The sequence below is a fragment of the Cupressus sempervirens genome, chromosome 7, assembly GCF_028749045.1.
Source record: "Cupressus sempervirens isolate cs-2001-9-10 chromosome 7, ASM2874904v1, whole genome shotgun sequence".
Classification (NCBI taxonomy): Eukaryota; Viridiplantae; Streptophyta; class Pinopsida; order Cupressales; family Cupressaceae; genus Cupressus; species Cupressus sempervirens.
Window position 1 is genome coordinate 161,395,012 of NC_143124.1, and position 26,544 is coordinate 161,421,555.

Genomic DNA, 26,544 nt, shown 5'->3' on the forward strand with positions numbered 1-26,544 from the left:
ACTCATGATAAATTTGGCAACGAAAAGGGAGAGATTCATAATCTAACTGCTGCACCCAAGAAAAATCCCCCATACAAATTTCCAAAGAATCTGGTAATGGGTTATTCAAATTAATTTCAACACAAATTCTAGCATAAGAAATAACCTTTTTATCGAGGGATTGATGTGCGATCGCAGTCGGCTTCCCCAACAAAGCAGCAATTTTTTGAAGGATGTCTTCACGCTAAAATTCCAAGGGAAGACGAGGCAAGCGAACCCAAACTGGCACTGTTGAAGGGAGATCCTCAGCAGAATTAAAACATGAATGACAAGGTTTGACAAATAACCCCACATGGTTGTAGAAATAAGGGCCTCCTTCAAAAACACGATCCCGATCAGACATGCAAGAGAATACAACAAAAAAATAACTATTCCCCGCCAACATGATCTCCATATCGCCTTCCACCTGCCATGAGCGGAAGATCCATGCCTCAAGAGTGGATAGGGAAATCTGAATTCCAAGAAATTTTCATATCAAAGCATGCTTGGTTCAATAATCAATGTCCTCCATTACAGCCGTTGGAGGAATAACCAGAACAGGGAAATCATGGCTACGCAGAAAACAACCATTAACTTTTTTCAGCTTGGAGCTCTCCCCTGAATAAAATGATTCAGATCGCATTGCATGCATAGTTGGAGAAGAACCATCTGTTCTCACCAACGGAGAAGAAATCCCAGGCCCTTTCATGCAAACAATAAAACCCCAATCCAAAATTGACTGCAGAAGATTTCCAAAAACACTGACACAAATTATGTCCAGTAGCTAGCAATCCAAACAGAACAGAAAAATAGTAAAGATCAAACACCAAGAACAGGCTAGGGAAAAACCCTAGCCCAGCCAACAACCAACGCTTCTCCACATTCTCCACCTCAATATAACTTTATTATTGTTATTGAGATATCAATATTTTTCTAAACATAGAATCTCTGTCTTTGAGATATTTCTATATTTTTAAATAAAATTTATAGGCATATTTATATAGACCAGAGCTGATTATTGCTTAAAAGCGTATTATTAAGTATATCCCCTTGGTCATTAGGATCACCTAAGATTAAAATTTAAACATCCAATTGCAGTTTGTCTTGGACTTCTATTGTACTTGCCATAGGCTAGTACTATTGCATTCACTTTGCAAGATTATTCAATTAGTTTAACATCAATCTACCAATCACAATAAATGATATTTAAATTATTAAAATATTTCTAACGCTTTGCTATTCATTTATAAGTTTTATATTTTATAGAAATTATATGAGCCCTTTTTTCGGTGGTTCTCCATATTGCAGTATTTTCAGTGATTCTCTTAGTGCTTTATAGAATATCCTATATAGAATAGCATATTAATTGAATATCCTATTATATATTTTATAGAAATTATATGAATCCTTAGTGAAAGATTACAAATAGAATATTGAACATCTCTTAGTGACTAGATTTTTCTCTAGCCGTATGACAACACCTTGTGCACACCAACATATTGAAAATGTAAGGAAGTACGACTTCTTTGTTCATGTTCCCACCCCTATTAAAATTTTTGATTGCCATCCCCTCATTAGTTGTTGCCTCAACCTAATCCAATGGTGGTGTGTTCGTTTTTGTGACCTTTTTTTTGTCACTTATGATAGATTTGACAACTAGAATATGTTTTTTGGGTACACCATTTTATTTCTACACCAAACATTCACATATAATAGCCTACTAGCCATCTATTTTTTCCTAAAAAATATTATTCAATTCAATTAAAAAAGGATTAGTATTTACACTTTTATAATGACAAATTTTATTCATCTTCAACTTTATGGCATGAATACCAATACAAGATTCAACACAGTTCAAGTAATAAATAAAATATAGTTATTAAAAAAGAGTATTTAGTTGTATCAAGTTCCTTGCATAAAGTTATTCTATTGAAGTTGTTAATATTGTAACTTGTAGTAACTCATTTAGAATCTTGAGACACTTAAATCATATAGTGGAGCTCCTTAAGTAAGTGTTTTAGCAATAATATAGTGAACACTAACAAATAACAATGAGAAAAGTTTAACATTGAAAAAATTATATTAAACATTAAAATATACAAGGTTTTAGTAAATAAAAAATGAATTACGTCTAATTCCTCTTAGTTATAACACCTATAATATGTTTCTTAGTTTTTTTTGTTAAGGAAAATATAAGTTTTCAAGGAACTCAAAATTGCTTACATTGAAATATTTCAAGATAAATTGTGAAAAAACAAAACAACTAGACACTATGTTGCTAACAAGGACAAAAAAATAGAAAAAGGATAACAAGAAAAAAAGAAAAAATAAAAGAGAGCTATGTTATATTCTTTATGGTCTCAATAACATCTACATCCAATCAGTTCATAATTTGTACTACTCGTTTGAAATCTTGAATCTCCTAGGGAGGAATCACAACCTTTCTCTTGAAATTGGCTTGTGTTCTCTTGCTAGGCCTAGGAAATATTTTTGAGTCTCTTGTCCTTGTCTAAATCCATCTCAATGAACATCCTTTTCTAATGCACATTCTCCAACTTAGTCACCATAGTATTCTTACTCTTAACATAGGATGTGATAATCTTATGGCCACAAGACATAATATTTTGGAGAGAATCCCTAATATTTGTTGGCTTATTCTCTAATTCCCAAAAAAATATTATATATTCTTTCTTCATCTTTTCCATGGTATCAACTATTTTAGTTAAGAAAATAGCTTGAAAATTTTCTTTTCCTCCTTTGTATAATCTATTCATTATCTAAGCATCTTTGGCACAAAGAATGAAAGGAGTACAAAGTGTTTTCATTGATGGCCAAAAGTATTGAATTGGAAAAATGTCTGACAACTAGTCTAAGGAAGAATAAGTTGTTAATTACTCGTCATGAATTACACTACAGGTGATCCCACAATAATGTGTTCCACTTTTTGACCAATTTTGACACTAAAATCAATATTTTTGAAACAAACCTCACATTCGAGTGACTATATCTCTAAAACTAAGAATAATTTCAAGATGACATAAACTAGTGATTTCTAGTACTCTGTTCCTACTTTGTAACCATATTTTTTAATTTATAAAATGCATTATTTAGGTCAAATTTTTCTTCTCCTCCGAAAAGTGGTACATATGAAAAATCAATATTTTTAAAGAGTGATAGTCCACTTGACACACACAACATTTTTTTTTTCTAGAAATGATAATGAGGTAATTCTTTTGGTGTTCAATTTGTAACATCGATATCTAGAGGATGCAATTGGTTTGATTCAATTTGGTTGAATATTGCATAGTTTATGAAGTTTTGAAGTGACATCAATCATAATTCAAACATACATTCATTTTGACACAGATAACTTGAGCTCAATTTATCATAAATCTAATTTATTTTAATAGAAAGCTATCTCAAAAACCTATTTCCTAGATATTTTGCAAAAAAAAATTTAGCTAATTTACAAATTTTTTTGAAGTGTCAAAGTTAGTTGATATTCAATCGGTAATGAACCTATAATGAGTTAAAGTCATATTTGAAAGTCTTAATGAATATAATATGTATTACAATTATAGTCTTTGGAAATTTTTCTTTGAGCAACACAAATTGGCATTTTCTTTTATAGTAGGAGATCATTCAATCTCAATTTTAGGCATCAAAAAAGCCAATTTCATTTTATTTTTCAGAAAAGAGCACCAAAATTTTATAAATTTACATGTTCATATGAACACTATGTTCATGCGAACATATGCTCACACGAATTTACAAGACTAAATATTTCGGCCACTAGAAATCTAATTTGACGTGTTCATGAAAACATGCCAAAAAAAAAAAAAAAAAGCATGATGTCGCCTATAGTGAGGACAAAAAATTGATAGTGAAGTTGAATGTTTTAAACTTATTGCACAATTTTTATAAATTTACTGCAAATTTATCAAGGCAAGGGCAAATTTTTTATTTTTATGATTTTTGATGGGAAACAAGAAAGGAAGGAAAAAAAAATGTAAGAAAGAGATCTGATGAAGGTGAACAAAGAAATCTTCAAAAGACTATGGCACGTTATCATTAAATTAAAAAAGGCTATAATTATTTATATATTTAATTTATTTATTTTTATGATATTGAATTTAATTATGTTTCAATCTTAATTTTTTATCTAATTTGATTTATTTATAAATTTGTTGCAGACAATAAACAAGGTGAAGGAAATGTTGAAGGAGGCTCAACAAAAGTAGAAGAAGTGCATATGGGAGAAGGGTCAGGAACACTCCCTACGGAATCTCAAACAATGAATGTTGAAGAAGGTCCAAAATCACTCCCTACAAAGATTCAAATAATAGAAGTCAGAGAAGGGTTAGAATTTTTCCCTGCAGAATCTCAAACAATGAATGTTGGAGAAGGCTCAAGATCGCTCCCTATAGAAATTGTAGTAACAAAAGTCAAAGAAGGATCAGGATCAAGTGTAGGAACTAGTATAGATGAACTCATAAATATTGGCCAATCCATAAAGAATGGAATTTCTCATACAAAATTTAGATCATTTAGTTAAAATGGATGTGGATTAATTGAGAACACTTGCAACTATTGTTCAACCCTTAAGTTTGTCTAAGAAAAGATCAATGAATAAGAAGATAAAAGAAATAATGACTAAATTTGATAACACTGAAACACTTGAACAAGCTAAGTTGCTTTCACTTACACAAAAGAAGTTGCAAGAGACATTGAAATTGTTAGGTGTAAACACAACATCAAAGAAGAGAAGATTTTCTAACATGTAAACTGATGTGATTGAAAATGTTAAACAAGCTTTGAGAAATATAGGAAAGCAATCTCGAACTAAAGATAAGTCCATGGCAAGAAAAGTGATGTCGATGCCTATTGTAACTAAGAATATGACCCAAAATAGATAGATATCTTCAATTTCACCTGAAATGGGTTTTAGTAGGAAAATAATGAGAGGAAATGTTAAGAGAAGATTAATTCTAGATGACAGTACTATGGAAGGCAATTGGGTAATCATGTGTAGAGCACCTCATTCTAATAGGATTGATGAGGGATTAAAAAAATTAGTCATATCATTTTGGATTGATAACACTCATACTTCATTACATAGTAGAGATGTTATCAAGCATAGGATTGCATTTAGTCAATATGAATATCATACAAAACATTGGTTGGACACAACACAACACAAGTTAAATGTGTCATTTTGTAGTGAACATTGTAATGTAAAAATTGGGCGAATTTATTTTTGAAAAATTGAAGCCATACTTTGTGAGGTCAAACAAAGTGTTTGAAACATGTTGTTGTTGTCATCATATTGAGTTTGATCTCCACTATCAGGTATTTTGAAAGTTTGTAGAAGACACATATGGTTTTCATGCTCCTCCTCCTAGTAGGAGAAGTGAGTTTATATCATCCATTCTATGTGACAAAATAGATGATCCAGCTAGTCAAATAAACTGCATCAAAGGATTATGTGAAATATTTGGTGAATTAGCTCTATTTTATTTGGAAATTAATAATATTGATGTAAAAAAAATTGAATTTTTACAAGTATGTGAAGAATGAAACAAAGTTGGGGAAGAGACAAAAAGGTTGGAATATGTTGAAGAGGAGTTAAACCTATTCTAAAATTTATGGACAGATTTAAGAATTTGATTCAACCTCATATTCATCATGCATCTTTTGTAAAGTGGCAAGCACAATAGTTTCAAACTTTGAGAGATAATTTTCCGCTTGGAATGATTGTATCAGTCATTGATTTTGTAGATAACTATTCCTTTGTTCATTAGAAAGTAATGCAATCAAATTATTTCTTTTCTAAGTAGGTCACTATTATGGTACATGTTTGTTATAGACATGCACAGATAGATTTGGATGGTGTTCAAAGTATAGTTGAAGCACAAGTCATTAAAAAAAAATGTCACTTTTATATAAGTGATGATAAAGAACACGACATTCACTATGTAGAACATTGCTTCTATATGTTCTTTTCTTATTTGAAAGAAAGAGACATAAATCTTAATAAACATTCTGTTTGGTTTAATGGATGTGTTGCACAGTTCAAATCATCTAGACCATTTAGGTATGTAGATATCATTGCAATGAGAATATAAAACACATATCGAATTTCTTCGAGAGTAGGCATGGAAAAGGTGAACATGATGGTACTAGAGCTTGCATCAGATGTGCTCTACAAAAGTATCAAATGAATAATCAAGGAGTTCGTATAAATGGTGCACATGATGTTGTTGAATGGTGTAAGACACATTTTATAGCAAATGAGGTTAGGACATCAACAACAACAAGTCGATAGGTACCATATAGAGTCTTTTGGGAGATAACAAGTATGGATGTGTACATTTTTTTTAAAAAATTATGCAATTAAGTTTTAAAATTTCATTTTTAAGTTTTATCTTTGAATTCATTGAAGTTTAAATTTTATTTGTCTATATTTTCAATGTAATGAACTTTCAGGCATTAATAGAAAAAACATGCATGGTTGCAAGAGGATAGAAAGACACATTCCTTACATTCAGTCATGAATACAGATAATCACAATTGGACATTGAAGACAAGAGAATACTCATGTTTTCGTGTCAGTTGCATTGATGAAGACTATCAAGAATGCATCAATCAAACACACAGATATACAGGTGCATGGATTTTGATACCACTTGATGTTGCCGATATATTTGATAAAGATGATTAATTTTTTGATGATATTCCATTGATTTCTAATGATTATAATCATATATCTCCAGATTGGTAAAAGTAGGTAAGTATCATAAAAATTAATCTCAACTTGTTATTTAATTATCAATGAACTGTCTTGTATAACTGTACACATGTATGCATACTTGTTCTACAGGAGATGTCTTTATAATGATTGTTAAGCCTGGAAATCATGAAGTTGTCAATTATTATTTATTTTAATGTACTGCAAAGAGGACAAAGTTATATGATCCTGAAGAAAGTGATGAAATGTTATTTCTCACTAGTATTATACAAACATGTGCACGTACATATATGAATATATATATATATATATATATATATATATATATATATATATATATATATATATATATATATATATATATATATATATATATATATATATATATATATATATCTAGGTAACTTTTTATCTATCAAATTCTAAAATATTTAAATTTGTGGTGCAGGTTCTGTTGTGATACAGGGAACATATTTGAAGCAAGACAAAATAGTCCAACATTGAATACACTTCGTTGATTATCAATCTGACAACAAGGTTTTACAATACAATGACCTGGTCATTGCTACAGGGCTTTGTCTACATCCAATCAAATTTTAGCATGTATGTCGCAAGCGGAGACTATACAGTGAAGATCATGAGAAGATATTACATATTATAAGTGTACATCATGGTTGAACTAACCTTTGAGATGGTAGATAATTTAATTTAAATTAAATTTTAAGACCTTTAAGTGTAGATAATTAGAAGGGATGCATGTTATATTAATTTATTAATATTATCTAAAAGGTTCTAGATATATTACTTCTTCTTAAGATTTATTTTATAATAATTTGAATTAATTAAGCCGAGAGGCTTGTACAATGGAAGCAGTTTTGGTTGTAAACAATTTGACATTTGAAAAAAAATTGACGTTCATTTAAGTGTATGCTTTGTCCTTTTTTTAATATATTGTATAATTCATATAAAAAATAATTAAAATAGTTTTTAATAGATAAAGTTTAGTAAGTTCTAAATTGAAACAAGAAACCTTATAACAAATAAAATTTATTTTATAAACTTACTAAAATTTATATATTTTATATTTTAAACAAAAGTAATTAATTATTTTCTTCTTACAATCTCAAATTTTCTTTATTTTTTGAATAGAAATTTTTTGAGATATAAAATAATATATAATTTCATGTCATTAATCATTTATTTTTAAATTAAATATAAGTAAGTTACATTAGATGTGGTTGATTTCATAGTTGAGCATTTGTCATGCTTATTATTGAAATTTTGTATTGAAAAAAAAAATGAATTTATATTTTATAAAAATTATGGAAAAAATTATACTATGACATTCCATAGGAAAAAATGTTAAACTTTTTAAATATATATTGTTTTAAATTATAACAGAAATGAGTTTCAATATGTTTAGGCTAAAACTAGCTTATATATATTTTTGTATATATAAAAAAGCCAAGAGTTATCCTTCTTGAGGCACCTATTGCACTAAGGCAATTTATGAAATAGGTGCGAGAAGGATAACTCTTCACTTTTTTATATACATAAATATATATATAAGCTAGTTTAAAATTGTTTGCCTTGATATATCAAATTTTATGACCTTTAAATGTATACATTTTAATAATATTAATTACCATGGATGAAGGTTATTAAGAATATTATATTTTGTAAAAGTTTTTTAAAATAGTGTATTGGCTTACCTACTAGCACTTTTTATCCAATAAAACAAATAAGTATCTTTAGTCCTACTAATGGGGTAAGTGCACAAAGTTGTGGTGCCAAAAGGGGGGTATAAGTGGACACCTTTTTCCTGAAATCTGCAAATTTTGAACTTCAACAAGAATTTGAAGATAGTTACACTCAAAATTTTCAGATATGACAAAAAAAAAAGTCGTAGTCCTTTGAATCTAGTCTCTAAACTACTAATTTTTTTTCAAAATGGTTTAGTTTTAGGTCCTCAAAAAAGGGGGCCACAAAAAGTGGTACTGTTTATTCCAAAAAAACATAACACAGTACAAAGTGTGGCCCCCCTAAAATTTTAACTTTTTTTTGAAATTTTTTAATCACTCTGGTCAAAAGTTACTTAACACTATGTAGTTTATCCCAGATTTTTCAGGTAATTTTATAATGTGTATTTTTTTTTTAATGAATTTGTTAACTAGACACATCCCAAAAACGTGAAATATCTGTGTGCTCTCCCTAGAAATAATTGAAAACCAATCTAAAATCAAAACTTTATTTTTTCAAAGTGTCTAGAATGGAGTCTAGTTTCTAAAAAACTAAGTTGTTACAAAATTCGATGAATGAGCTAAAATCTATAGCCCAATTAGTATGTGGTGGTTTTTGACAAAAAATGAACATACATTCAAAAGAAATTATAGATGAAAGGCTTGAAATAGTTCAAATTAAAAATAAATTATATGGTTAGATAGCTAACACAGAGACCTATAATGCTATGTAACCTGATCTTATCGATACCCAACCACGAGAAATCTTAAAGGGGAGCACAGAAGAAAAAACAATCATTTTTTGTATGTTTGTTGGAAAACACGTCTCAAGCCTGTTCATTAAATCCAAACCTTTGGGTTGGATCTCCAAGGCAAAACCAAGCCTTAGGCTTGGGTTTGATTAAGGTTTAAATAGCGTGTGCATCCTATAGTGCGCATGCACAATTTAAACCTCAGTTCTAAATAGCACGTGTGCACTATAGGGTACATGAACTATAGTGTGCACACACTATTAAGATCTAAGTTGCAAAAGAGAACTAGGTGGGGGGGGGGATAGGAGAATGGCTATGTGTTTTCATGAAAGAGATAGAGAGAAAGTAGGGGATAGGAGAGTGGAGAGAGTACAGGATGGGAGAGAGAAAGTGAGAAAGAGTAGGGGTGGCAAAGAGAGTATAGGATGAGAGAGAGAGAGAGTAGGGGTGGCAAAGAGAGGAAGTGTGAGAGAGAGTAGGGGTGGAAAAGAGAGAGTGCGGGATGGGGGAAAGAGATTTAAAGTAAGGGATGGGAGAGAGAGGAAGTGTGAGAGAGAGTACAGATTGGGAGAGAGAGATTAAGAGTAGGAGATGGGGGAGAGAGAGAGTAGGCGTTGGGAGATGGAGTGGGAGAGGAAGAGCTTGAGAGAGAGGAGGATGGGAGTGCATGTGTGTGCAAGAGAGAGAGTATGGAATGGGAGAGGGGGAAGACAAAGTAGCTCAAGAGAGAGTAGGGGATGGAAGAGAGAGTAGGCGATGGGAGAGGGAGTGGGAGAGGGGGAGAGAGGGGGAAATAGAAATGTGTGTGTGTGTGTGTGTGTGTGTGTGTGTGTGTGTGTGTGTGTGTGTGTGTGAGAGAGAGAGAGAGAGAGAGAGAGAGAGAGAGAGAGAGAGAGAGAGTACAGGATAGAAGAGAGTGTGAAAATTTAAGAGAGACTAGAGGGTAGCACAGAGAGAGAGAGTGGAGAGGGAGAGAGTGAGAGTGAGAGAGAGTAGGCAGTGGGAGAGGGAGTGGGAGAGGGAGAGCAAGTGAGAGAAAAAGTAGGGGATGGAAGAGGAGAGAGGGGGGATGGGTGTGTGTGTGTTTGAAAGAGAGAGAGTCAAGAATGAGAGAGGGGAGAGAGAGATAGAGAGAGTAGGCAATGGTAGAGGGATGGGAGAGAGAGAGGGAGAGAGAGAGAGAGAGAGTAGGCGGTGGGAGAGGGAGTGGGATGGAGAGAGAGGTGGAATGGAAGGATTTAAGAGAGATAGAGTATGGGATGGGAGAGAGTAGGCAGTGGGACAAGGACTGCGAGAGAGGGGGGGTGGAATGGGAATGTGTATTTATTTATAAGACAAATAGAGTAAAGGATGGGAGAGAGTGTGAGAGTTTGAGAGAAAGTAGTAGGGGATGGGAGAGAGAGCGAGAGTAAGGGATGGGGGAGAGAGAGAGAGAGAGAGAGAGAGAGAGAGAGAGTAGAGAGGAAGAAAGAGAACTTGAGAGAGATAGATAGTAGGCGGTAGGAGAGGGAGTGGGAGAGGGAGAGGGAGAGGGAGAGAAATAGAGGGGATGGGAGTGTGTGTGACAGATGTAGAGAGTAGGGGAGGGAGAGAAGAAGAAGAGTGGGGGGATAAGATTGTGTGTATCTATGAAAGTGAGAGAGTAGGGGATGGGAGAGAGTGTGAAAGTGTGAAAGTAGGGGGTGGCAAAGAGAGAGTACGACGATGGGGGAGAGAAAGTAGGCAGTGGGAGAGGAAAAGAGAGAGGGGGGATGGGAGTGTGTGTGTAAGAGAGACAAAGCAGGGGATGGGAGAGAGTGTGAGAGTGTGAGAGTAGGGGGTGGCAGAGAGAGAGAGTACAACAATGGGGGAGAGAAAGTAGGCAGTGGGAGAGGGAAAGAGAGAGGGGGGATGGGGGTGTATGTGTAAGAGAGATAGAGTAGGGGATGGGAGAGAGTGAGAGTGTGAGAGAGTAGGGGATGGGAGAGGAGAGAGAGAGTAGGGGATGGGGGAGACTGTGAGAGTGTGAGAGAGTAGGGGATGGGAGACGAGAGAGAGAGCAGGGGATGGGGGAGAGAAAGTAGGCAATGGGAGAGAGAGTGGGAGAGGTAGAGAGAGCTTGTAAAAGATGAGAGAGAGAGAGAGAGAGTAGAGAGGGAGAGAGAGAACTTGAGAGACAGAGATAGTAGGTAGTAGTAGTGTGAGTGTGAGAGAGAGTAGGGGGTGGTAGAGAGAGTACGATGATGGGGGAGAGAAAGTAGGTGGTGGGAGAGGGAGAGAGAGGGGGAATGGGAATGTGTGTAAGAGAGACAAAGTAGGGGATGGGAGACAAGAGAGAGAGTAGGGGATGGGGGAGATAAATTAGGTGGTAGGAGAGGGAGAGAGATAGGGGGGATAAGAGTGTGTGTGAGAGATCTAAAGAGCCAAGGATGGGAGAAGAGAGGGGGTGAGAGAGGTAGAGAGAGTAGGTGGTGCGAGAGGGAGAGTGAGAGAGAGTAAAGGATGGGAGATAGTAGGAAGAGAGAGAGGGAGGGGATGGGAGAGAGAGTAGGGAGGATAGGGAGTAGGGAGGATGGGGAGTGATGTGTTTCAAGATAGTACATATGCACTATAGTGAGTACACGCTTTATAGTACGTATGCGCTATAGTGCATACGCACTATCTCAAATCACCAAAAATGATCAAAAACCAACCTCGGGGCCCATTTCATCCATTTTTAACTTTTAGTCTATTATGCTCTCTGTTATTCTGACAGAAAACATGGGTTTCAACATCTAACAAACACTATTTCAACACTATTTCCGACATAAAAGGTTAGTGCAATCCATTTTAAATATTGTTTGTCGATATATAGATACAAATTTGATTATAATTTGATATGTTATGTAATATATAGTGAATTCATTGAAAATTGTATGTTTGAATGAAATGTTATTTCGAAATGGTTAGAAATTTGACAAGTCATTTGATATATATTGTGTATTCATTCAAATAATTATAATTTTTATATGTAATTGAATAATTTGTAATTTACACATTTTTAAGTAAATTAGATGTTTGAATAATTTGACATGTAGAAATCATCATCATGCCAAGGAATAAACCAAAGATTCAAACAAATGCAGATAGGGAGAGAGATTTGACAATTAAAAGAGATAAAATGAAATTACTACGTGAACAAAGAAAATTGCAAAGCAATGATGAAGAATTAACTTTTGAAGAGGATCAAGAACCACTAGTACAAAGAAACAAGGAGGAAGAATTAGAAAGACAAAGAGAACGAATGAGATTGTTATGCTCAAGAAGACAATTGAATTGTGAAGCTACACTATCCTCCAATGTTGGAGTCATATCGTCTGCTACACCATCTTCGAATGTTGGAGTCATATCATCCACTACACCATCTTCCAATGTTGAAGTCATATCATCCTCTCATGTTGAAGAGACACTGATTTATAGATCCGACGATATACACACTCCATCATGTCATGTTGAAAGCACAACATCAAAACATCAAGTAGGTGATATTCCATCTTTTACATCTTATTGCCAAGGCACATCATCTTTGGTTCAAGGTACACAATACACTCAACCTTATATTGATGTTCAAAATGTTGAGAGAATTGAAGAGATTAGAACACCTTCTAGAATTCGTTTTAGAAAACTAAAATATTTGATTGATATTGATACTCACATTTTGAAATCAATGCCTGACAAGATTAGCAAGCGTACTTGTCAAAGAAAAGTTAGTCATATGTGGAGATTATTTTTTCAAGAATTAAATATTACAAGTCAATGCCAATTATTTGTTGAAATGATGAAGAATTTGAAATTTAGGCCTATCATGAAGATTCTTGGGCTAAGAACGATGGATGATTCAAATGAAAGAAATATTATAAAGAATCTAACGAGTGCTTATAGCAAAGTGGGTTCTAAATCACGCACCAAAGATAGTAATATCACAAGGCGAGTACTCACATCGACATTAGTAAGTAGCCAAATGAAGAAAGCTCGACTCATGAGAAAGGAAAACAAATAATTAAAAATTGGTAGAGTTACCTTAAGGAGAGCCATGCTAAGGCGTGAGAGATTAGAAGATCCAACAAAAAATGAGTTATGGACATTTAGTGGTAGACTACCGCAAAAAGATAAAGAAATTAGTGAAGCCTTGAAATCATTGATCGAAGATTTTTGGAAAAATAACACACATGTTTCTCCTAATAAAAGAGATGTTGTTAGAAGGAGGATTGGTAGCCGAAATCGTGAGCCACATGCGAAACATTTTTTGGACTCAACTCAAACAAAATCTTTTGCAAAATTTATTGGTATGTATCCTCAAATTTGAATAAGTCAAAGATTTTTTGAGATGGGTAAACCTTTTTATATGAAAATAAATCACACACGCACAACTTCTTGTTGTAGGATACATATTGAATTTTCTAACCATTTTGATGTTTTTAGGCACATATGCGTAGTTTTGCATTCTCAGTTTGTTTTACAGGATTGTGACATAAAAGAGCCACCAAGATCATCAAGGGAATTCATATCCAACATTTTATGTGAAATAGGGGACAGCCAACAATTTTACAAGACATCATGCTTGGATGGTACGTGCTTATTTTGTGGTTCTTTGCAACTTTTATCAACTTGTCAACATATGGATAGACACATGCAATTGGAAATGAAATAGTAGATTACGAAAAATTCAAGACAATGACATATGCTCTAAAAGATGGGAAACATGGTAAAAGATGTGATCTAGTTATTGAAAAGATTCCAATGTATGAGTTCATTAAGATTTTTCGTGAAAAGATTATGTACGAGTATGCAAGGCATACCCATAGAGCTCGATGGTTGGATTTGCAATTCAAGTTGTGCAAGGATACGTTTCCATTAGATACCATTGTTTTGGTTGTAGATTTTGCAGAGAACTACACACTACAACCACAAAATGAGGTGCAAGAAAAGTATTATAAATCTCAACAGGTTTCCATATTTGTTCACATAACATTCATGCATTCACCTACAAGTACAGAGGATGATAGGAAGATTTTGAGGGAGTACCATTTTTACATCAGCAATGATTGATCACATTCTACGGAGTTTGTACATGATCATTTTCAACTATTTTATGGAGATTTGGCTAATAGGGGCATATCATATCGTCAACACATTATTTGGTCAGACAATTGTGCATCTCAATTCAAGAATGCACGGATGTTCTATTGGTTGAGCAGGATGCACAGGTTGTGTAGAATTCAATATATGTGAAATTTCACAAAGGTTGGCCATGGTAAGGAAGAGCACGATGGTGCAGGCACATGCATTAAAAGAGCCTTGGCTCGTGAAGAACTGAAGTACAAAGATGGAGCAATATTGATAGATGATAAATCTATCGTCCAATGGTGTAACGCTACAATGGGTCCAGGTAAGGAAGGTGAGTCTACAGTTCGTAGATTTTTTTGGTTGATAGATAATAGTAACATTGCACCATATCAAGATTGTTGCACACTAACAGAATCTAGTGAGTTACACTCTTTTAGAAGCTCTGATGCAAGTTCATGGAGTATCCACACACGAAAAATGGCATGCTATTGTCCATCATGTGCACAGGAAAATTGGGATGACTGTGAGTCAACTGAATGGGTGGACAAATGGGATATACGGGTTTTGGACCCAATTGACACCTATTGTCCCCCACAAGCACTGGAAATGGTAGAGATGGATTCATCTATTGACTTTGACCGCTTGTCAAATCTAGTGCAACCTGGTAATATATATATATATATATCTTTGTAATTTCAATATGTAACTTTATAACTTTTACCCAAGTATTTTCTGAATTAATGACCGGATTTTGTACATTTTTCACTATAGGCCATGTTTTTGCTGTTATTGCACCTGAAGACAATGAAGAAGGGACAGATTATTATTTGTGTCATTGTGTTGAAGCCAAAAAAAAATTGGATCACTCGGTTATAGATGGTGAAGGTTTAGAGTACCATGTCGGTGTGGTGGTTGTAACAGGCACATGGCTTAGACGATATCCTATGAAGAATCCTAACTTGTGGTTATTCGAGGATTGGCAAACAAAGAGGAAGATTCTTCATTATTCAAACCTTGTTGTCGCATCAAATGTCCACTTGATCAAATATGGTGGAAAACCACATAATAAGATTCTTTGGAAAGTTCGCGAGTCAGACCATGAGGCAATACTTGAGACATTAAAATGTCGAGCAGATCCAGTTGGCTCATTAGATTGAATTGGGAGAGAGAGAAAAAGTTATCAGTTAGATCCAAATACAATGTTACAACCTCTTCCCCAAGACTATCACATGACTAAGGTGGACCGTATTGTTATGATGTGTAAGTGATGAGATTTAGTTTTGATTTGTTTAGAATCTAGATACATTATTTGAATTTATATTAGATTCTTTAATAGGACCCATTTATTTAATCTTATCTTGGATTTTTTACTGTGCTAATTCTTCATTTGTAGGTCACCAAAGAAGAGGGCTAATAAAGTTGATGCACAAGTGATAAAGGGTGAGATGCCAAAATCATCTGCAAAATGGTATTATCAATTCACATCCTCAATATTTATTAGTGTTCTTTGTTCAAGTACCATTGTATGCTAATCATCTTATGCCTATAATTACAGAGGTTAAATTATGTCAATACTAAGGTTTTTAGCATCAATTGGTCATGCTAAGTATAGTAGTTGTATCATGAATCCTTCTGAACCAATATGACTAAGATTCTCGGAAGAAGACTAAACCATATCATCTGTCTATTCCCTCTTTATATAAGAGTTTGTCAAACAATAAGAATGAAACATTGATTATTACTCCCCCCTCAATGTAAAATTCTCATTGATTGCATTTTGTAAAGTTTTAAGTCACTATCAACCAAGCTATATCATTGTATTCTTCTTATCATCAAATTACACAACAATGAGAATATGAATGATGACTTCTTCACATGAACCTGGCAATTATAAATGCTACACCTTAATAAATGTTTGGGCTTGGTCTTTACCATTCAAGCTTATAATACAATACATTGGCTTCATTTTTATTTGGAAGTATTTATTATGTTTGTTCCAAAAGTCATTCTTCATTTTCCAATATGAAAATGTGACTATCATGAAAGGCATAGTCTTATAATTTGTAATTTGTATAATGGTATAAAAGCTTGGTTGTGGGTTTGAATCCATACAACCTATGATGAGTGAATACTGTCATGCAAAACACCCTTCATTTCTTTTTCTATTTCAAACACATTCAACCATAATTACCACCATTACCACTACCAAGGGATGAAGTCTTGTAGGCTTATAGGTAAAATTCTGATTGGTAGTGATCTCCTTAACAAGGTCATCACCAACATTGGTGATCTTGCTACAAGGCGGACTAGTATCAGTGTCCAATGCAATGCTCTCCTTCTAGTTGAGAAGCATATTTGACCCATTCTCCTAATTGCTTCCCTCCCCAAATTTTCCATTGCCCCCATGACCCTCCTTCTCATGCATTTATTCTATTTATTCTTCTACCTCCTCCTCCGCTTGGCCATTTTGCAACACCATCTGGATGGAACTCTAGCCTTCCTCAAAACCATTATACATGACCTCTCCTTCTTCAAGATATTCTATAAAAAGTTCCTCAACCCTTGAACCTTTCAAAACCCCAATCTCAATGGAAGGCTTCTAGACCAAAGGAACTAGTAGATATGGTTCTTTAAGAGAAAGAGACAACAAATCCAATTTTCTAGTGACTAGATGGAAAATTGGGGAAATCATTTCAATTAGTTGTAAATCAAAAGGAATTATAAGTAAACTATATCAATATAATAAGTAACTTAGTAATTATATCAATATAATTTAATTAATAAGAAAATGAATTTATTACTCTAACATGTAGTACATTATTTTGCACACAAAGGTGTTGAATTTGATGCTTAACAGATTTACATACATGTGTAATAAATAATAAGTGTTGTAGCTTTGGGATCAACACTATAAAATGAAGGATGTCATACTACATTCACAGAGGTACCAAAATATTTTATTTGATATGGAGACAAAAAAAAATGTGTATTCTTCATAACTGCATTTGAGTCTCATCTATTATCATTTTCAGCTATTGACATCAGAGATTCCTTTACATCTTCATCATTGGTTTGATCAACGAGTCCTTATTGCACTCACTAGTTCTAAGCCAATGACTAAGGTATGAAAGAGTTTACATTAAAATTTCATTAGTACTGAAATTCAATATAAAATTCATAGGCACAATTGAGTGATAACTTTGATGGTTTTTGTAGGGTCTTATTACTCCTGACCATCAGTGTATCCCTGAGGTGTATATACAGAGGAATTATCAGCTAGCTGTAAGAAAATATTAAGTTTTATGTGTAAATATATTTTATTTTTATATATAAAATAGTTATTTATTCATATATAATTTTGATTGTAACATGTCAAGTTACAGAAGATTCTAGACTAGTGGACTAGCGAGCATGTTAGGAAGACCTTGTTATATATATCTAATGATGTACATTTTACACCTATATGACATTATTGGGCATATGTTTTGTATAATTATTTCTATGTATGTCATTTTTTACATATATTTCATGTATGACATTATTAGACATATGCTTATGATGTTTCAGATTATTGATAAATGAATTATATGATATTGTTAGACCTTATGGAATCAACTTTGATTTTTTGTTATCACATTGGTTTGATGCTTGTATTACTGGATTAGTTGATTGGATGCTAAGATTTGATGATTGTGAATTTTAAGATATAATATTTTGGAAAATCAAGAAATTTCATAATGCATATTACCTTAGACCCATACAAATGTTTTTATATTTAAAGATCAATAGTTATCCATAGCTTACAAAGTTTAGCACCTTTATGTTGGTTGAATTCTTTGTTGAAATTTGTGACTATGGCTACATGAATGGTTTGAACGTATGATTTTATCACATGTTCTAGATGTTTTTGCATGTGAATGGTTTTATGCCACTTTAATTTTATGCCTATAAAACACTATATACAATGATGCTTCTTGTTAGCTTCAATAAGACCCTATCTTGCCCAACATGCTAAAACCTCAATAATGATGTTTTTTTTGTTCATAGTTTGAATACCCATGTTTGTAGAGTTTGATTCTATTAGTTTGATTTTATTAATAGCCCCATGATATATTTTTAAATATTCCACATGTTTGGTTTTATATTCAATCAATCAACATATTTTCCTTTTAATTCTTCCACATTTGGCATATCCATCTAACAATGAACTTATGATACTTCCATCAAGAAGTGCATGATTGCATGGTTTTATGGTGGATGTCTCTCTCTTTTTTAAATTCCAATTTTATTCATCTACATGAGTAAGGGAGATCAATTCCATTTCTTTCAATTTTATTTAACGGTCATAAAATTTTTTTCAAACAATGTGATTAAATAAATATTATTCAACATTTACCTCTATCATCAAGGTTGATTCATTCCTCCTCTTATTTTACCAAATAATTTGGATGAATCACCCATGGCTCCTTACATTTCTTGAAGAAAATTTTCAAAGACTTTGCAACATTTCTTCTCTTCTTCCATATAGTTCATGTTCATTGAAGATATTTGGTCAAACAATATATATGCTTTGTATATTCTCACAACACCAATATTCATGGTACAATGCTTACAAGATCCATAGTTGAAGAGAAGCTATGTGAAGCTTCTAGAACCATGGACCTATACTTAATTTAGTATTATTGCATACATGTTACTTATGAAAGTGTAACTTTCACATAGATAAGTAGGGAAACCAAAATTGAAAGCCAAACTTAACATAGAAAAGTAAAGCAAGCCTCAACTATATTCTCATTAAACACTGTGAATTCAAATATCTTTGACGGGGCATATCTCGGAGCTCGTGCAAAATATGGATGAGGTTCCATTTCCTATAGGACTGTGTTGTAGAGACCTACAATAACCTTGCTCACTTTTTGGAGATCGCATTCCATTTTCATTCTATAACACCATCTCGAGTGATGCTGAAACTTGCAGTGTTGGCTAGTAAAAAGTTGCCAACTGCCAAATCTCTTTCATCTTTCATCGTCAGATCAAACTATCTACTCTATTAGCTTTGGGCGGTCGGGTAAACCCTATCCCCAACCTCATCCTATCCCCTTCAATGCTTGAACGTTATCCGACACGCCGAACAGGAATGTCCCTAAAGGTCACTAAATGCCACAGGGCTACAATCTTTGACGGGGCATATCTTAGATCTCGTACAAGATATGGATGAGATTCCAATTCTAATAGGACCATGTTGTAGAGACCTAAAATAACCTCTCTCACTTTTTGGAGATCACATTCCATTTTCATTCTACAATGCCATCTCGAGTGATGCTGAAATTTGTAGTGTTGGCTAGTACAAAGTTGCCACCTGCCAAATCTCTCTCATCTTTCGTTGTGGGATCAAACTGTCTACTCCATTAGCTTCAGGTGGTCGGGTAAACCCTATCCCCAACCTCATCTTGTCCCCTTCAGTGCTCGAACGTTCTCAGGCATGCTGAACCAAAATGTCCCTAAGGGTCACTAAATGCCACAGGGCTGCAATCTTTGACGAGGCATGTCTCAGAGTTCGTACAAGATATGGATGAGATTCTAGTTCCTACAAGACTGTTTTGCAGAGACCTACAATAACCTCTCTCACTTTTTAGAAATCACATTCCATTTTCATTCTACAATGCCATCTCGAGTGATGCTGAAACTAGCAGTGTTGGCGAGTACAAAGTTGCCAACTGCCAAATCTCTCTCATCTTTCGTCGCGAGATCAAACTGTCTACTCCATTAGCTTCGGGTGGTCGAGTAAACCCTATCCCCAACCTTGTATTTTCCCCTTCAGTGCTCAAACTTTCTCAGGCATGTTGAACCAGAATGTCCCTAAGGGTCACTAAATGCCACAGGGCTGCAATCTTTGATGGGGCATATCTCGAAGCTTGTGCAAGATATGGATGAGATTCTAGTACCTATAGGACCATGTTGTAGAGACCTACAATAACCTCTCTCACTTTTTGGAGATCACATTCTGTTTTCATTCTACAATGCCATCTCGGGTGATGCTGAAACTTGCAGTGTTGGCCAGTACAAAGTTGCCACTTGCCAAATCTCTCTCATCTTTTATCGTGGGATCAAACTGTCTACTCCATTAGCTTCGAGTGGCTAGGTAAACCCTATCCCCAACCTTTTCTTGTCTGCTTCAATGCTCAAACGTTCTCAGGCACGCTGAATCGGAATGTCCCTAAGGGTCACTAAATGCCACAGGGCTGCAATATTTGATGAGGCATATCTCGGAGCTCATGTGAGATATGGATGAGATTCTAGTTCCTACAGGACCATGTTGCAGAGACCTACAATAACCTCTCTCGCTTTTTGGAGATCACATTCCATTTTAATTCTACAATGCCATCTCGGGTGATGTTGAAACTTGCAGTGTTGGCCAATACAAAGTTGCCACCTGCCAAATGTCGCTCATCTTTCATCGTGGGATCAAACTGTCTACTCCATTAGCTCCAGGTGGCCAGGTAAACCCTATCCCCAACCTCATCTTGTCCCCTTTAGTGCTCGAACGTTCTCAAGAACGCTGAACCAAAATGTCCCTAAGGGTCACTAAATGCCACAGGGCTGCAATCTTTGATGGGGCATATCTCAGAGCTCGTGCAATATATGGATGAGATTCTAGTTCCTACAAGACCATGTTGTAGAGACCTACAATAATCTCTCTCACTTTTTGGAGATCACATTCCATTTTCATTCTACAATGCCATCTCGGGTGATGCTAAAACTTGCTGTGTTGGCTAGTACAAAGTTGCCAACTGCCAAATCTCTCTCATCTTTCGTCGTGGGATCAAACTATCTACTCCATTAGCTTCGAGTGGCCGAGTAAACCCTATCCCCAACCTTTTCTTATCCCCTTCAGTGCTCGAACATTCTCAGGCATGCTGAACTGGAATGTCCCTAAGGGTCACTAAATGCCACAGGGTTGCAATCTTTGATGGGTATATCTCTAAGCTCGTGCAAGATATGAATGAGATTTTAGTTCCTACAGGACCATGTTGTAGAGACCTACAATAACCTCTCTCACTTTTTGGAGATCACATTCTGTTTTCATTCTACAATGCCATCTCGAGTGATGCTGAAACTTGCAGTATTGGCCAGTACAAAGTTGCCAACTACCAAATCTCTCTCATCTTTCATCGTGGGATCAAACTGTCTGCTCCATTAGCTCTGGGTGGCTGGGTAAACCCTATCCCCAACCTCATCTTTTCCCCTTCAGTGCTCGAACGTTCTCAGGCATGCTAAACCAGAATGTCCCTAAGGGTCACTAAATGCCACAGGGATACAATCTTTGACGGGGCATATCTTGGAGCTCGTGTGAGATATGGATGAGATTTTAGTTCCTACAGGACTATGTTGTAGAGACCTACAATAACCTCTCTTTCTTTTTGGAGATCACATTCCATTTTCATTCTACAATGCCATCTCGGGTGATGTTGAAACTTGCAGTGTTGGCTAGTACAAAGTTGCCACCTGCCAAATCTCTCTCATCTTTCGTCATGGGATCAAACTATCTACTCCATTAGCTTTGAGTGGCTGGGTAAACCCTATCCCCAACCTCATCTTGTCCCCTTCAATACTCGAACATTCTCAGACACGCTGAACCAGAATGTCCCTAAGGGTCACTAAATGCCACAAGGATGCAATCTTTGACAGGGCATATCTCAGAGCTCGTGCGAGATATGGATTACATTCTAGTTCTTACAGGACCGTGTTGTAGAGACCTAAAATAAACTCTCTTTCTTTTTGGAGATCACATTTCGTTTTCATTCTACAACGCCATCTCAGGTGATGCTAAAACTTGCAATGTTGGGTAGTACAAAGTTGTCAACTGCCAAATCTCTCTCATCTTTCATCGTGGGATCAAACTATCTACTTCATTAGCTCTGGGTGGCCAGGTAAACCCTATCCCCAACCTCATCTTGTCCCCTTCAGTGCTCGAACGTTCTCAGGCATGCTGAAATGGAATGTCCCTAAGGGTCACTAAATGCCACAAGGCTGTAATCTTTGACGAGGCATATCTCGAAGCTCATGTGAGATATGTATGAGATTCTAGTTCCTACAGGATCGTGTTGCAGAGACCTACAATAACCTCTCTCACTTTTTGGAGATCACATTCTATTTTCATTCTACAACACCATCTCGGGTGATGTTGAGACTTGCAGTATTGGCCAGTACAAAGTTGCCAACTGCCAAATCTCTCTCATCTTTCATTGTGGGATCAAACTATCTGCTCCATTAGCTCTTGGTGGCCGGGTAAACCCATTCCCCAACCTCGTCTTGTCCCCTTCAGTGCTTGAACGTTCTCAGGCACGCTAAACCAGAATGTCCCTAAGGGTCACTAAATGCCATAGGGTTGCGATCTTTGATGGGGAATATCTCGGAGCTCATACAAGATATGGATGAGATTCCAATTCCTACAGGACCGTGTTGCAGAGACCTATAATAACCTCTCTCGCTTTTTGGAGATCACATTTCATTTTCATTCTACAACGCCATCTAGGGTGATGTTGAAACTTGTAGTGTGTGATGGAAGGATCTTAATTATATTGTTGGAAAGCATATCTAGCATGTTATTTTTGCAAAGAAAAATCATGGAACTTGGTAAATGTTTCATAAGTTAATGAAATGTGCTACTACCAGATTATGTAAACTTAGGATTATATGATCTCCAAGAGTTTGGTTATGTTCTTTAGTGCACCTTGGATGCAAGGTAGTGTGTAGCTTCTACTCCCTCTTTGTGAGTAATTTTAGTCACTTTGTATATGTAAATTGGTTTTCAATTGGGTATGTTATTTTCAACCTTAATGGCGATGAAGGATTAGCTTGAATCAGCTTGTAACTATCTAGCCACCAGATTTTTTGTGATTCCATCAAATGTGGGTTTTGTTCGTTTTTTTTTTTTTTTTTTAATTTGTTGTGCTCTTGACCTTTGAGGCTTTGAATTTAAACTTGTGCACTTTGGTTTTTGAAATTTTTGTTCTTGAGGTGGCTAGGAGGTATGTTCTATGTTGCTAGTTATGTGTTGTGATGTTCTCTATCAGGTTCAATGTGGAACATTGATAGAATGTATAAGGGAGTAGATTGCGAAGAACATATCATTCTCCTTTTTGTAATACACTATTTATTATGTTTTAATTAAACTCACTTCTAAATCCTATCTTCCACTTGGACCCATGCCTCTTTTGGCAATCCCTGAGCTTGACAATTCTTATTAATTCGAGTAGAGACAAGATGAACTAGATTAATACAGTGACCTATAGATTGAAGGAGGATGGTTAAGAAATGGTCTACCAGAGATCAGGCAAGGATAAGGATAGCATAGTAAGAAAATGATTATTTATTTGGTGGATATAAGTCTTTTATATAACAAACTATTTATATGCATAGTAAAAGAACTGAATATAGATTTGAGACATATTGATCACCTGTAGTCTGATCATCTTCACAAGTATGCAACTTTTGTTTCACTGTTTCATGCAGGTTTATTGAACTTTCTTTATGAGGTCATTTATAGATGGGATGTTCAAAGTTTGAGTTTCTATGGGCTGTCAATACTTCGACTATATTTTAAGTCAACGATTATCAATATGGGAAAAAATGGAACTCGTTGTATTTTGAAGTACTAAAAAGATGGCCTTGCCCTTCCCCAGGAGTTTCAGAAATGGGAGACATTAGGTAAGAGAGTGAAAATGTTACTATCGCTTCAACGCACATGACACAATTGGAAATGCAAATTTTGATGGTAATCATTTTGTGATAAGGGAGAGACTAGGGATGATCATTGTTACTATCTCTTTAGTAGTGGATTTTTGTTTTCTCTTGAATTTGGTGGTGGGGGATCAGTGGTAACTCTCCTTGGATATTCCTTCTTATGATGTTAGTGACAAGTGTTGCTCTTTGAAAACACTTGTACAATATTTTTTAAATTATTAGATAAAAACAGAGAATTGTAAGTATTAAAAATGATTAGTCTTTAGTTCCTAGAAGATCTTTATTTCCCCATCAATGCATTTAGAAAGTTAATTTTTAAGAAGATCATAAATAGAAAAAATTAGAGAAGCGATTTAAACATTTATATTGATTGGAAACATGTGACTCTTGAGTTTCCTCTGCCTTTTAAAGAATGTTCCTTAGCTAGCAGACCTAATTTCACATTCCATAAGAGTGTCATTGCGCTAAAGATTTAGGAAACCAACTGCTCTAAGATAAAGCTTCCCGGTCAATAATAATCTAGCCTATTGAGGTACATAATACTTCTCAATTAAACTTGTGTTAATTCAATATTAATTTTGTAATTAACTCCAATTTCAATATCTGTGTACAAGGGGTGACTGAGAAAACTATTTGAGGTCCAATTTGAAAATATATTTGTAAGGATCTCGACCAAGGTTCACAACTTCAATGATTAATACATTCATTCAGGCTAGAACCTCACTACAAAAAAATAATATATAAAAAAGGTAGTGAATAACGTCATGTCTAGACCCAAATCAACCAATGAAAGTCAAATCAGCATAATGTGGAACAACAATATATGCATTGAGTGGGTTGTCATAAAAAGCTTCAGAATAAAATTCATGTCTAGAATTAAAAGACCTTAAAGAACATTTATGCTTGTAACACAAATGGCCATTCAAAACTGAATATGATTACAATATGTGAAATAGCATTACAAGAACTTGTAATGCTCTTGTGAACATTGTGTTAATTCTTGTAAGAATCACTAAGATGCTTGTTATACTCAAAATTTTGTTTAAATTGAATTAATTGTTATCCTATCGGTTAATTGGCTTAGGGTGATATATGCTTCTTGGATGGAATAATGAGTTCGTGATTAACTCTGTATTAAGATTCATAGCATCTTCTAGTTATTTGCAAAGGAAATTTATAAATTAAGCTAATGTCATATGGCTTGCTTGAGAAAGATGTCCGTGTTCTTATTGATGGGTACTAATGACTGTCCACATTTAGTTCTTCAATATCCTATTTGACAAGCTTTCCATAGACATTTCTTTGCCATACTAAGTATTTTTGAAAACATATTTGAGTAGAAGTACTACAGTAGATAGTACACGATGTTTTAACAAATAAAGTAATGGGTTAAAGATTATTATTTTCAAGGTATTATGTCATAGTATTTTAATTGTAATGATCTTAGACTAATGATATTCTTGAAGGTAACTTCGACATGCAGCAAGAAAGACAACCTACAACCAAGGCTATATTGTGCCTACAACCAAAGCCATAAATGCTCACAACCAAAGCCACTGCACATAGCCAAATCCATGGATGCTTATAGCCAAAGTTACGACTGTTCGCAGCCAAAGCCATGATGATCACAATTGTTTACAACTATTCACCAGAAACAGCTTCTTTGCAGTTTTTGAGAAATACTAATAAAGAAAAAAAGAACATCTACTAGTTGGTAGACATAATGGCAACTCTCTAGCAATTGAATTTAATTTCATACATGCAAATATCTAATTTGATGTCATACATGAACATATCTAATTTAACGTCATACATGAACAAACATATAATATAAAATGATAACCAATAATGTCATATACATTAACAAACACATAATATATTATGATAACCAATAATGTCGTATATGAACAAACATATCATATATTAACCAATAATGCCATACATCAAATAAATGTCATACATCAAATATAGAATGTCATATGTACATCAAATGTATGTCGAATATGTCTCTCTGATGCCGATATATATGGGGAAGAAAACAAGTCTCTCTCTCTCTATATATGTGTGTGTGTGTGTGTGTGTGTGTGTGTGTGTGTGTGTGTGTGTGTGTGTGTGTGTGTATCGAATATCTCAACTACATCTTTTCCTTCCCATGAGGGTAAGGAAACAAGTCTCTTGATGTCCTCTGTCGTCATGTGGAGGGAGACAATGGAGATGACAGGGACCTCCTGACACGCTCACTTGACCTCTTGTTGAGGCTCTTCTTCAGGTCCAACTGATACAAAGAAAGTAGATATGAATCAATATTTATTATACGTTGAAATCAAATATATGTACACACAAAATCAATTTTTTTTTACCTCCAACAAATAGTCACTCTGTAAGTCCACCTCAAATGCTCGTGGATGATCGGGCGTGACAAGACCCTACAACAATTCAATAAATATAATCACTT